The sequence below is a fragment of the Ovis aries genome, chromosome 17 (genome assembly GCF_016772045.2).
Source record: "Ovis aries strain OAR_USU_Benz2616 breed Rambouillet chromosome 17, ARS-UI_Ramb_v3.0, whole genome shotgun sequence".
NCBI classification, from domain to species: domain Eukaryota; kingdom Metazoa; phylum Chordata; class Mammalia; order Artiodactyla; family Bovidae; genus Ovis; species Ovis aries.
In genome coordinates, this window is record NC_056070.1 from 33055446 (window position 1) to 33068593 (window position 13148).

The window sequence follows — 13148 nt, forward strand, 5'->3', positions numbered from 1 at the left end:
AAATAAATGTAGAAATATTCAGCCGTTACATACATATGCCCTAATGAGAACACCAAATATCTTTACTCAGCAGTTTATTTAGGAAAATGATCTGTTTTTTCACTCAGTCAGTTCAGTAACTCAGTCATGTCTGACTCTTTGCGACCCCATAGACTGCAGCATTCCAGGCCTCCCTGTCCATCACCAACTACCAGAGTTTACTCAAATTCATGTCCATTGAGTTGATGATGATATCCAACTATCTCATCCTCTGTCATGCCCTTCTCCTCACACCTTCAATCTTTCCTAGCATCAGAGTCTTTTCAAATGAGTCAGTTCTTTGCCATCAGGTAGCCAAAGTATTGGAGTTGCAGCTTTAGCATCAGTCCTTCCAATGAACACTCAGGACTGATTTCCTATAGGTTGTATTGGTTGGATGTCCTTGCAGTCCAAGGGACTCTCAAGAGTCCTCTCCAGCAAAACTGTTCAAAAGCATCAATTCTTTGGAACTCAGCTTCCTTTATAGTCCAACTCTCATATCCATACATGACTACTGGAAAAACCATAGCTTTGACTAGATGGACCTTTGTTGGCAAAGTAATGTCTCTGCTTTTTAATATGCTGTCTAGGTTGGTCATAACCTTCCTTCCAAGGAGTAAGCATCTTTTAATTTTATGGCTGCAGTCACCATCTGCGGTGATTTTGGAGCCCACCCAAAAGATAAAGACTCCTACTGTCTCTGCATCTATTTGCAATGAAGTGATGGGACAGGATGATCTTAGTTTTTTGAATGCTGAGTTTTACTCATTGAGTAAAGCCTTTTTCACTCTCCTCTTTCACTTTCAAGAGGCTCTTTAGTTCTTTGCTTTCTGCCATAACAGTGGTGTCATCTACATATCTGAGGTTATTGATATTTCTCCCGGTAATCTTCATTCCAGTTTATGTTTTCATCTCGTCCAGCGTTTCTCATGATATACTCTGCATATAAGTTAAATAAGCAGGATGACAATATACAGCCTTGACGTACTCCTTTTCCTACTTGGAATCAGTTTGTTGTTCCATGTCCAGTTCTTGTCCAGTAACTGTTGCTTACTGACTTGCATACAGATTTCTCAAGAGACAGGTCAGGTGGTCTGGTATTCCCATCTCTTGAAGAATTTTCCAGTTTGTCATGACCCACACAGTCAAAGGCTTTGGCATAGTCAATAAAGCAGAAGTAGATATTGTTCTGGAACTCTTTTGCTTTTTTGATGATCCAACAGATGTTGACAATTTGATCTCTGGTTCTTCTGCCTTTCCTAAATCCAGCTTGAACATCTGGAGGTTTATGGTTCATGTACTGTTGAAGCCTGGCTTGGAGAATTTTGAGCATTACTTTACTAGCTTGTGAGATGAGTGCAGTTGTGCAGTAATTTAAGCATTCTTTGGCGTTGCCTTTCTTTGGGATTGGAATGAAAACTGACCTTTTCCAGTCTTGTGGCCACTACTGAGTTTTACAAATTTGCTGGCATAATAAGTGTGGACTTTCAAAGCATCATCTTCTAGGATTTGAAATAGCTCAACTGGAATTCCATCACCTCCACTAGCTTTGTTCATAAGGCTCACTTGACTTCACATTCCAGGATGTCTGGCTCTAGGTGAGTGATCACACCATCATGATTATCTGGGTCATGAAGATCTTTTTTGTATAGTTCTTCTGTGTATTATTGTCACCTCTTCATAATATCTTCTGCTTCTGTTAGGTCCATACCATTTCTGTCCTTTATTGTGCTCATCTTTGAATGAAATGTTCCCTTGGTATCTTTAATTTTCTTGAAGAGATCTCTAGTCTTTCCCATTCTGTTTTTTTGCTCTATTTCTTTGCATTAATCACTGAGGAAGGCTTTCTTATCTCTCCTTGTTATTCTTTGGAACTCTGCATTCAGATGCCTATATATTTCCCTTTCTCCTTTCTCTTTCGCTTCTCTTCTTTTCACAGCTATTTGTAAGGCCTCCTCAGGCAGCCATTTTGCCTTTTTGCATTTCTTTTTCTTGGGGATTGTCTTGATTCCTGTCTCCTATATAAAGTCACGAACCTCTGTCCATAGTTCATCAGATACTCTGTATATCAGATCTAGTCCCTTATATCTATTTTTCCCTTCCACTGTATAATCATAAAGGATTTGATTTAGGTCATGCCTGAATGGTCTAGTGGTTTTCCCTACTTTCTTCAATTTAAGTCTGAATTTGGCAATAAGGAGTTCATGATCTGAGCCATAGTCAGCTCCTGGTCCTGGTTTTTGCTGACTGTATAGAGCTTCTCCATCTTTGGCTGCAAAGAATATAATCAGTACTGAGCATCTGGTGATGTCCATGTGTAGAGTCTTCTCTTGTATTGTTGGAAGACGGTATTTGCTATGACCAGTGCATTCTCTTGGCAAAAATCTATTAGCCTTTTCCCTGCTTCATTATGCACTCCAAGGCCAAATTTGCCTGTTACTCCAGGTGTTTCTTGACTTCCTACTTTTGCATTCCAGTCCCCTATAATGAAAAGGACATCTTTTTGGGGTGTTAGTTCTAGAAGGTCTTGTAGGTCTTCACAGAACTCTTCAATTTCAGCTTCATTAGCATTACTGGTTGGAGCATAGACTTGGATTACCATGTTGTTGAATGATTTGCCTTGGAAACAAACAGAGATTATTCTGTCATTTTTGAGACTGCATCTAAGTACTGCATTTCAGACTCTGTTTGTTTGTTTGTTTGTTTGTTTTTTACTATGATGGCTTCTCCATTTCTTCTAAGGGATTCTCACGCATAGTAGTAGATATAATGGTCATCTGAGTTAAATTCACCCATTACAGTCCATTTTAGTTCACTGATTCTTAAAATGTCGACTTTCACTCTTAACTTCTCCTGTTTGACCACTTCCAATTTGCCTTGATTCATGGACCTAACATTCTAGGTTCCTATGCAATATTGCTCTTTACAGCATTGGACTTTACTTCCAACACCAGCCACACCCACAACTGGATGTTGTTATTGCTTTGGCTCCATCTCCTCATTCTTTCTTGAGTTATTTCTCCACTGATTTCCCTTAGCATATTGGGCACCTACTGACCTGGGGAGTTCATCTTTCAGTGTCCTATCTTTTTGCCTTTTCATACTGTTCATGGGGTTCTCAAGGCAAGAATACTGAAGTGACATTCCCTTCTTTAGTGGACCATGTTTTGTCAGAACTCTCCACCATGACCTATCCATCTTGAGTGGCATGGCTCATCGTTTCACTGAGTTAGACAAGGCTATAGAGAAGTGAAGTCGCTCAGTCGTGTCCAACTTTTTGAGACCCCATGGACTGTAGCCTACCAGGCTCCTCTGTCCATGGGATTTTCCAGGCAAGAACAATGGAGTGGGTTGCCATTTCCTTCTCCAGGAGATCTTCCCGACCGAGGGATGGAAACCTTGTCTTCCGCATTGTAGACAGATGCTTTACCGTCTGAGCCACCAGGGAATAGACAAGGCTATAGTTAAAAGCCATCTCTCTTTCTTCTCTTATAAAGTTCTGTGTTTCTCTTTTATATAAGCACCTATATTCTTGGCTTTTCTTAAAATCAATGTAATGTTGATTTTATTGTTTGAACTGTTTTGGTGCTTGCTGCATTATCTTCTCTACAAAGACTCTTTAATCTTGCCACTAAATTGTAGAAATATATCATGCTTTTATTAGATGCAGCATTTTATTTTAACAAAAGGAATACTGTAATTAAAATTGGGACGGAGAAGGCAATGGCACCCCACTCCAGTACTCTTGCCTGGAAAATCCCATGGATGGAGGAGCCTGGTAGCCTGTAGTCCATGGGGTCGCTAAGAGTCGGACTCAACTGAGAGACTTCACTTTTACTTTTTACTTTCATGCACTGGAGAAGGAAGTGGCAACCCACTGCAGTGTTGTTGCCTGGAGAATCCCAGGGACGGGGGAGCCTGGTGGGTTGCCATCTATGGGGTCACACAGAGTCGGACACGACTGAAGCGACATAGCAGCAGCAGCAGCAGCAGCATAGTCCATGTGATTAGATTGGTTAGTTTTCTGTGATTGTGATTTTCAGTCTATCTGCCCTCTGATGGAGAAAGATAAGAGGTTTATGGAAGCTTCCTGATGGGAGAGACTGACTGAAGGGAAACCGAGTCTTGTTCTGATGGGCAGGGCCATGCTCAGTAAATTTTTAATCCAATTTTCTGTCAATGGGTGGGGCTGTGTTCCCTCTTTTCTATTTAACCTGGGGCCAAACTATGGTGGAGGTAATGAAGATAATGGCAACCTCCTTCAAAAGGTCCCAGGCATGTACTGCCACACTTAGTGCCCCCAAACCTGCAGCAGGCTACCACCAACCCACACCTCTGCTGGACACTCACAGGCAAGTCTGGGTCAGTCTCTTGTGGGGTCACCGCTCCTTTCTCCTGGGTGCTGGTACACACAAGGTTCTGTTTGTGCCCTCCAAGAGTCTGATTCCCCGCTCCTGTGTAAGTTCTGGTGGCTCTAACGGTGACCTCCTCCAAGAGGGCTTATGCCATATCCGTGTCTACTGCACCCAGAGCCCCTGCCCCTGTGGCAGTCCACTGCTGACCTGTACCTCCGCAGGAGACTTCCTAGGGCAAACTACCTTTAGTTTTTTTAATGTTTCTTTTGTTGTTATTTCAAAGGTTTACAATTTTCAATTTATTTTCACTATTGAGCACTATTTTTTGCTCACTTTTCTTTATCAAGCAGTACCTTTATGAAGATACTGGTTAGGACATAATAAGATTTTTCCAACACTTCAGTTGTCTAAAAGAACCAATGTGGGATTATCAATAATGGATTAAGTGCTTTTATAGCTCTTCTTGGCATGACTTATCCTTTTCAAAAGGAGACACTTGGGTATAAGATGGTGGGGGTGAGATTAGTATTCAGAAGAGAAAGAATTAGCAACGGCTGAATGATAGAAAAATCAATTGGCATCTGTGCTCTCTGAACCCTTTAGTAGAACAGCCAGTCTAAGAAACCATCCAGGTTACTACCTGTGTGGCCCAGGGAAGCTCATGTTTCCGTTGACCAGTTTAGAGACTGTGAAAAGCCTCCAGCACTCCTGGATGCCTAACCCGCTAGTTTCAGCTGTATGAAGTCCACATTCCCCATTAACTGAGACTATTTCATTTCTCATTGAAACACAAATTTCCTTGGAAAAGGATAAACGTGAAACCTTATCAATGCTCCAGAGGCTAGAGAACACTCCCAAGAGCCCAGACTGAATGAAGCCTTTGTTGAGTATACCAGAGACACTCACCTACCATCCTCTTTTGTGTGTGTGCTAAATTGCTTTAGTGTGTCCAACTCTTTTTGACCTTATGGGTTGTAGCCTGCCAGGCTCCTCTGTCCATGGGATTTTCCAGGCAAAAATATTGGAGTGGGTTGCCATTTAGGGTTATCCCTAGAAAAAGATCTGATTACAGTCCTTGGATTGGAACTTTATAATCACCCTCCAAGATGAATTTCTTTGAAAAAAATATCACATTATAGATAAAGATTTAATAAGCAGCTAAATATAAAATATTCTAACAAATGCAAGCTAACTTTTGAATAATATCTCCATAATAAGAAACAATAATATCCTAAGAAAGAGGAAGTCCAAAAAGCAAGAGAGAGATACAGCATATTACTTTCTCAACATTTATTTTTCTTTTTGTGTAAATGCACCATTGGTGAGTAATTTGCCCATTTTTGAAGGAGGAGTCATATAAATGTGTCCTTATTTTAAAATATAAGTGACTTCCCTGTAGCTCAGGTGGTAAAGAATCTGCCTGCAATGCAGGAGATTTAGGTTTGATCCCTGGGTCAAGAAGACCCCCTGGAGAAGGAAATGGCAACCCACTCCAGTATTCTTCCTGGAGAATTCCCTGGACAGGGGAGCTTGGTGGGCTACAGTCCATGGGGTTGCACAGAGTCAGACACAACTGAGAGACTAACACACACAAATGATCTGAATCCTGATTTTTCATTAGTGTTTTCAATATCATCTTAGTTACCCTTTTAAGAAGATACTCTAATATTATAGTGCTATCTTTATGATTTCTAACTTGGTATCATAGCTTGAAAAGTCTTTTGAACATGAGATTATAAAAATATTCTTCAGGGTCTTCACTTTTGTATATGCAAATATCTACTACATAAATTTTAGTTATCCTCAATTTATTTATATAAACGTAGAAATAAAATCAAATATTCAACACTATTTCCTGAATATTCTGTCACTTTCAACCATACTCATCTACCATATTCTTAGAATGTGGAGAGATTATTTTCAATATTTGTTAAATGTTTTAATTCTCACTGCTGCTGCTGCTGCTGCTAAGTCGCTTCAGTCGTGTCCGACTCTGTGCGACCCCAGAGACGGCAGCCCACCAGGCTCCCCAGTCCCTGGGATTCTCCAGGCAACAACACTGCAGTGGGTTGTCATTTCCTTCTCCAATGCATGAAAGTGAAAAGTGAAAGTGAAGTCGATCAGTCATGTCCGACTTCTAGCAACCCCATTGACTGCAGCCTACCAGGCTCCTCTGTCCATGGGATTTTCCAGGCAAGAGTACTGGAGTGGGATGCCATTGCCTTCTCCTAGAGTTTAGAAATTTAGTATACCTAAAACCCCAAAACCTTCTTTCTTGTCTTTTTTTTTCCCCTCATTGAGTGTTTTTATTTCCACCAATTTTCTATAATCAATAGTTTCTGTGCCAACTATGATGTCTTCTACTATGACACATTTCATCTACAATCTAAGTTCAGAAACAACTGGGTAATCAGAGCCAGTCCAAACTGATCTTGCTCTGAATTCTGATTCTTTCACATAAAAAGCAAAATGAACTTTAAAAATTACTTAATTCTTACTAAATGCCTTTTACTAAATTCCTCAGCTCTGCAGCTGACCCACTTCACCTCAGACATTTATAAAAGTTAAATTACATGGAATAGGCCTTGGCAGATATTAGCAGCTCAACAAAATTAAATTACATTTTTCATTTCTCCCATCAGTCCGTTGTTACTGATATTAATTCTTTTTATTCCTAAATGGGTCTGTATAATGGAGATAGGCTGTTCTCCAATATTTTCAGGGTTAAAGATAAGAACAAAAACGCAAGTCCATACACTATAAAAAAATTAGACAAGACTGAGCAACTAAGCATACACGCAACATAATTTGAATTAACATATATTTATCCCAAAAGTTACTTTTCTTGCATTCACCTTAGCAAAGTCATCAGCTATTTTATTACCAGCAAGGATTGTTTAAAATAATTTGCACTTTATTGGCAGCAATGCCGTATTAGACATTTATAGGTCATGTGCAGCTGTGCTTAGTCAGTTAGTCGTGTCCAACTTTTTGTGACCCTACAGACTGTAGCCCGCCAGGCTCCTCCGTCCATGGAGATTCTCCAGACAGGAGTACTGGAGTGGGCTGCTGTGCTCTCCTCCTGAGGACCTTCCCAACCCAGGGATCAAACCCAGGTCTCCTGCACTGCAGGCAGATTCTTTACCATCTGAGCCACCAGATTAATAAAAATGTGAATAAAGAAATCAATTGATCTTTATTAATTTCAAGATAAAAAAGACCTATCCTACTGAGTCTACAGTAAATGGAAATATCAATAAAATTCTTAAATCAATACTTTGATTCAGAAATGCATCTTGATTTGCACATGTCACAGATAAGGGTCCTAAAAAATAAATTATTTTTCCACAAAAGCTTAAAAATACTTTAATTTTACCATGTAAATTGCTATCCGTTAATATCACTAGTTTTACTATCTCTTACAGCAATATACAGATACAAACATTATTTCTTGAGTTCCAAAATTTTAAAAGTTTGGATAATATAAGAAGGCAAAAATAGCTATAAACCTCTCAATCAGAACTATTCCTTGAATGATATTGGTTATAAAATAGTATCTACAAAATACTTTGGAGATTATATTATATGAATATCCTACTCTATGGTCATGCAAACATTTGAGTTTCCCTGTTCTAATATTGTTACATTTTAATGGAATTTTTGTTGCATATTTTACATGCAGTCTATTTTGACTTACAGACAAAAAATTAATCTCAAACATTTTAAGATATTTTATCCTTTTAAAATATAAATGGCCAAATTTAAATCTAGATTTTCCAAAAGCCTCAACCAACCTAATAATTGTAACAGTTCATAACTCCAAAATATGGTTAATGCATATTCAAAGTTAATTTCATTTTTCAACAAAAAGCATGACTTCTTTATTTGAACATCTGTTGTTTCACCTGTTTTCATGCATTTTGTATCTAGGCTGCTATAATAGCATTTAGATGGTATTTTGACCATGAATCCAAAGGTAATCATAAGGTCAGATTTTATATGGGTTTCAGTAAGATTTCTTTCTTTGAACGGGTCCAGAAAATACAGATTATAAACTTGGAATTGTTGCAAAAATATGACTTTTGTAACTATAATCATTGCAAAAAAAAATTTAGGACATACTTTCTAGCAAAAATCCTAACTATGCACAAATTCTCTGGCTTATTGTCCAAAATTTTGGTTTCTATTCTGCTCTATTAACTATGATGCCATTATTATCATAGATTGTTGTCAATGACTTTTAATAAAAAGCTGAACATTTTACTTTTTAAAAATTAATCTGTGTCATTAAAAATCTCTATGAGGCAAAAATATTCTTAATTCTAGTATTTAAAATCTATACCAGTACATAGAATTGCTATCATACTTTATATTTTACATGAGTATACAGTTTCAAATTTTGGAGAAATATGAAATGTTATGGGCTTCCCTGGTGCCTCAGTAGTAAAGAATATACCTGCCATTGCAGCAAATGTGGGTTCAATCCCTGTGTCAGAAAAATCCACTGGAGAAGTAAATGGCAACCCATTCCAGTATTCTTGCCTGGAGAATCCCATAGACAGAGGAGGCTGGCAGGTGACAGTCCATGGGGTAACAAAAGATTTGGACATGACTTAGTGACTAAGAAACATGAAATGTTCAATAATGCAAGCTGTACCATAGTTGCCTATAAGCCTCTGTTTTTATTAAAACACAGATTTTTGAGGGTCTCGAAAACCATTCTTTGAATATAAAGAGAAGGAAAAAAAAAGATATTGAGCACTAAAATGGTGTGGACATGACAGAAGCAGAAGATATTAAGAAGAGAATGCAAGAATACACAGAAGAACTACACAAAAAAGATCTTCATGACCCAGATAACCACAATGATGTGATCACTCATCTAGAGCCAGAAGTCAAGTGGGCCTTAGAAAGCATAACTATGAGCAAAGCTACTGGAGGTAATTGAATTCCAGTTGAGCTATTTCAACTCCTAAAAGATAATGTTGTGAAAATACTGCACTCAATATGCCAGCAAATTTGGAAAACTCAGCAGTGGTCACAGGACTGGAAAAGGTCAGTTTGCATTCCAATCCCAAAGAAAGGCAATGCCAAAGAATCTTCAAACTACAGCAGAACTGCACTCATCTCACATGCTAGTAAAGTAATGCTCAAAATTCTCTAAGCCAGGCTTCAATAGTACGTGAACTGTGAACTTCTAGATGTTCAAGCTGGTTTTAGAAAAGCCAGAGGACCAGAGATCAAATTGCCAATATCCACTGGGTCATCAAAAAAGCAAGAGAGTTCCAGAAAAACATCTATTTCTGCTTTATTGACTATGCCAAAGCCTTTGACTGTGTGGATCACAATAAACTGTGGAAAATCCTGAAAGAGATGGGAATACCAGACCACCTGACCTGCCTCTTGAGAAACCTATATGTAGGTCAGGAAGCAACAGTTAGAACTGAACATGGAACAACAGACTGGTTCCAAATAGGAAAAGGAGTTCTGTGTATTGTCAAGCCTGTATATTGTCACCCTACTTATTTAATTTCTATGCGGTGTACATCATGAGAAACACTGGGCTGAATGAAGCACAAGTTGGAATCAAGATTGCTGGGAGAAATATCAATAACCTCAGATATGCAGATGATACCACCCTTATGGCAGAAAGTGAAGAAGAACTAAAGAGCCTCCTGATGAAAGTGAAAGAGGAGAGTGAAGAAATGGCTTAAAACTCAACATTCAGAAAACTGAGATCATGGCATCTGGTCCCATCACTTCATGGCAATAGATGGGGAAACAGTGGAAACAGTGTCAGACTTTATTTTGGGAGGTCCAAAATCACTTCAGATGGTGACTGCAGTCATTAAATTAAAAGACACTTACTCCTTGGAAGGAAAGTTATGACCAACCTAGACAGCATATTTAGAAGCAGAGACATTACTTTGCCAACGAAGGTCCATCTAGTCAAGGCTATGTTTTTTCCAGTAGTCAAGTATGGATGTGAGAGTTGGACTGTGAAGAAAGCTGAGCCCCGAAGAATGATGCTTTTGAACTGTGGTGTTGGAGAAGACTCTTGAGAGTCCCTTGTAGTGCAAAGAGATCCAACCAGTCCATCCTAAAGGAGATCAGTCTTGAGTGTTCATTGGAAAGACTGATATTGTAGCTGAAACTCTAATATTTTGGCCACCTGATGCGAAGTACTGACTCATTTGAAAAGACCCTGATGCTGGGAAAGACTGAAGGCAGGAGGAGAAGGGGATGACAGAGGATGAGTTGGTTGGATGGCATCACCGACTCAATGAACATGAATTTGATTACCCTCTGGGAGTTGGTGATGGACAGGGAGGCCTCATGTGCTGCAGTCCATTTGGTCAAAGAGTCGGACATGACTGGACAACTGAACTAAACGGAGCTGAACACCACTGAGAAAAACATGAGAAAAAATTTAGCTTAACACGAGAAAAGTTTAAACGTTTAGTTAAACCTGAGAAAAAATAATAGCATGTATACTATTTGATACTCCAAGATTAACAATTTTTTTTTCAATAACTTTATCTTTTTGCCTGTTCTGGGTCTTTGTTGCTGCTAGGGCTTCTCTCCTGTTGCAGCAAGCAGTGGCTACGCCCTAGTTTTGGTGCACAGGCTTCTTGTTGCAGTGGCTACTCTTTTATGGTGCACAGGCACTAGGGCATGCAGTATCAGTAACTGCATTTCCCAGGCTCTAGACCACAGGCTTAATAGTTGTGGTACATGGGCTTAGTTGCTCTGTGGCATATGGGATCTTCCCGGACCAGGGATCAAACCCATGTCTCGTGCACTGACAGGCAGATTCTTTACCACTGAGCCACCAGAGAAGCCCATAACAAGTTTATTGTTTAATGCTTGTTCTTACTTAAATTACTTTGATTCCACTGTTCAGAAACCCTCTGGCCTCCAAAGTAGTGTCCTTTGGAGACTGCCAGTCTTCAGCACTGTCATCCGTATGGTCTGAAACCCTTCATAGTATTCAGACATCATCTCCTTTTGTTGTTAGCCAATGCTTTTTGCCATAGATATTTGTATATTTTTATTTAAATATGAGAAACAGAAAGAAAAGAAAAATATCTATCTACTTCAGTTCAGTTCAGTAGCTCAGTCATGTCTGATTCTTTGTGGACCCCATGAATCACAGCCAGGCCTCGCTGTCCATCACCAACTCCTGGAGTTCACTCGGACTCATGTCCATCGAGTCAGTGATGCCATCCAGCCATCTCATCCTCTGTCGAACCCTTCTCCTCCTGCCCCCAATCCCTCCCAGCATCAGAGTCTTTTCCAATGAGTCAACTCTTCCCATGAGGTGGCCAAAGTACTGGAGTTTCAGCTTCAGCATCAGTTCTTCCAGTGAACACCCAGGACTGATTTCCTTTAGGATGGACTGGTTGGATCTCCTTGCAGTCCAAGGGACTCTCAAGAGTCTTCTCCAACACCATAGTTCAAAAGCATCAATTCTTCGGCACTCAGCCTTCTTCACAGTCCAACTCTCACATCCATACATGACTACTGGAAAAATCATAGCCTTGAATAGACAGACCTTTGTTGGCAAAGTAATATCTCTGGTTTTGAATATGCTATCTAGGTTGGTCATAACCTTCCTTCCAAGGAGTAAATGTCTTTTAATTTCATGGCTGCAATCACCATCTGCAGTGATTTTGGAGCTCCCCAAAATAAGGTCTGCCACTGTTCCCACTGTTTCCCCATCTATTTCCCATGAAGTGATGGGACCAGATGCCATGATCTTCGTTTTCTGAATGTTGAGCTTTAAGCCAACTTTTTTACTCTCCTCTTTCACTTTCATCAAGAGGCTTTTAGTTCCTCTTCACTTTCTGCCATAACAGTGGTGTCATCTGCATATCTGAGGTTATTGATATTTCTCCCTGCAATCTTGATTCCAGCTTGTGCTTCTTCCAGCCCAGCGTTTCTCATGATGTACTCTGCATAGAAGTTAAATAAGCAGGGTGACAATATACAGCCTTGACGTACTCCTTTTCCTATTTGGAACCTTTCCATGTCCAGTTCTAATTGTTGCTCTATCTACTTATCACACTGTTATTTTGCCAGACATTTAAATGTATACACATAAGGATATAAATTTGTTGAAGGCAATGGCACGCCACTCCAGTACTCTTGCCTGGAAAATCCAATGGACTGAGGAGCCTGGTAGGCTGCAGTCCATGGGGTCATGAAGAGTCTGATACGACTGAGTGACTTCACTTTCACTTTTCACTTTCATGCATTGGAGAAGGAAATGGCAACCCACTCCAGTGTTCTTGCCTGGAAAATCCCAGGAATGGGAAGCCTGGTGGGCTGCCGTCTATGAGGCTGCACAGAGTCAGACATGACTGAAGCGACTTAGCAGTAGCAGCAGCAAGGATATAAATTATATATAGACATAAGTATCAAAAAAATTTTATTTAGTGAAAATAAAGAAAAAATAGTTTCATATTGCTAAGGAGACAAAAATAATATTTCTGATGCATTTATTTACTTAAATAACTAACTGGAGAAGATACAAAATATTTCCCAATTATAATGTAAAAATCCAATGAATAAAAATAAAGTCAATACTTTCAGTGTTTCATCCTATTTGTTTGTATACCTACTTATCTCTAAAAATAGTTTTATGTTTTTAACAAAGCACATGCTAATATAAAAATTTATATTTTCTATTTAACCACAACAGAATATAAGAAGACTTAGGGACAAATTAAAATTTTTCAACAGTTTCATCACTCAACAATGACAGACACAGAT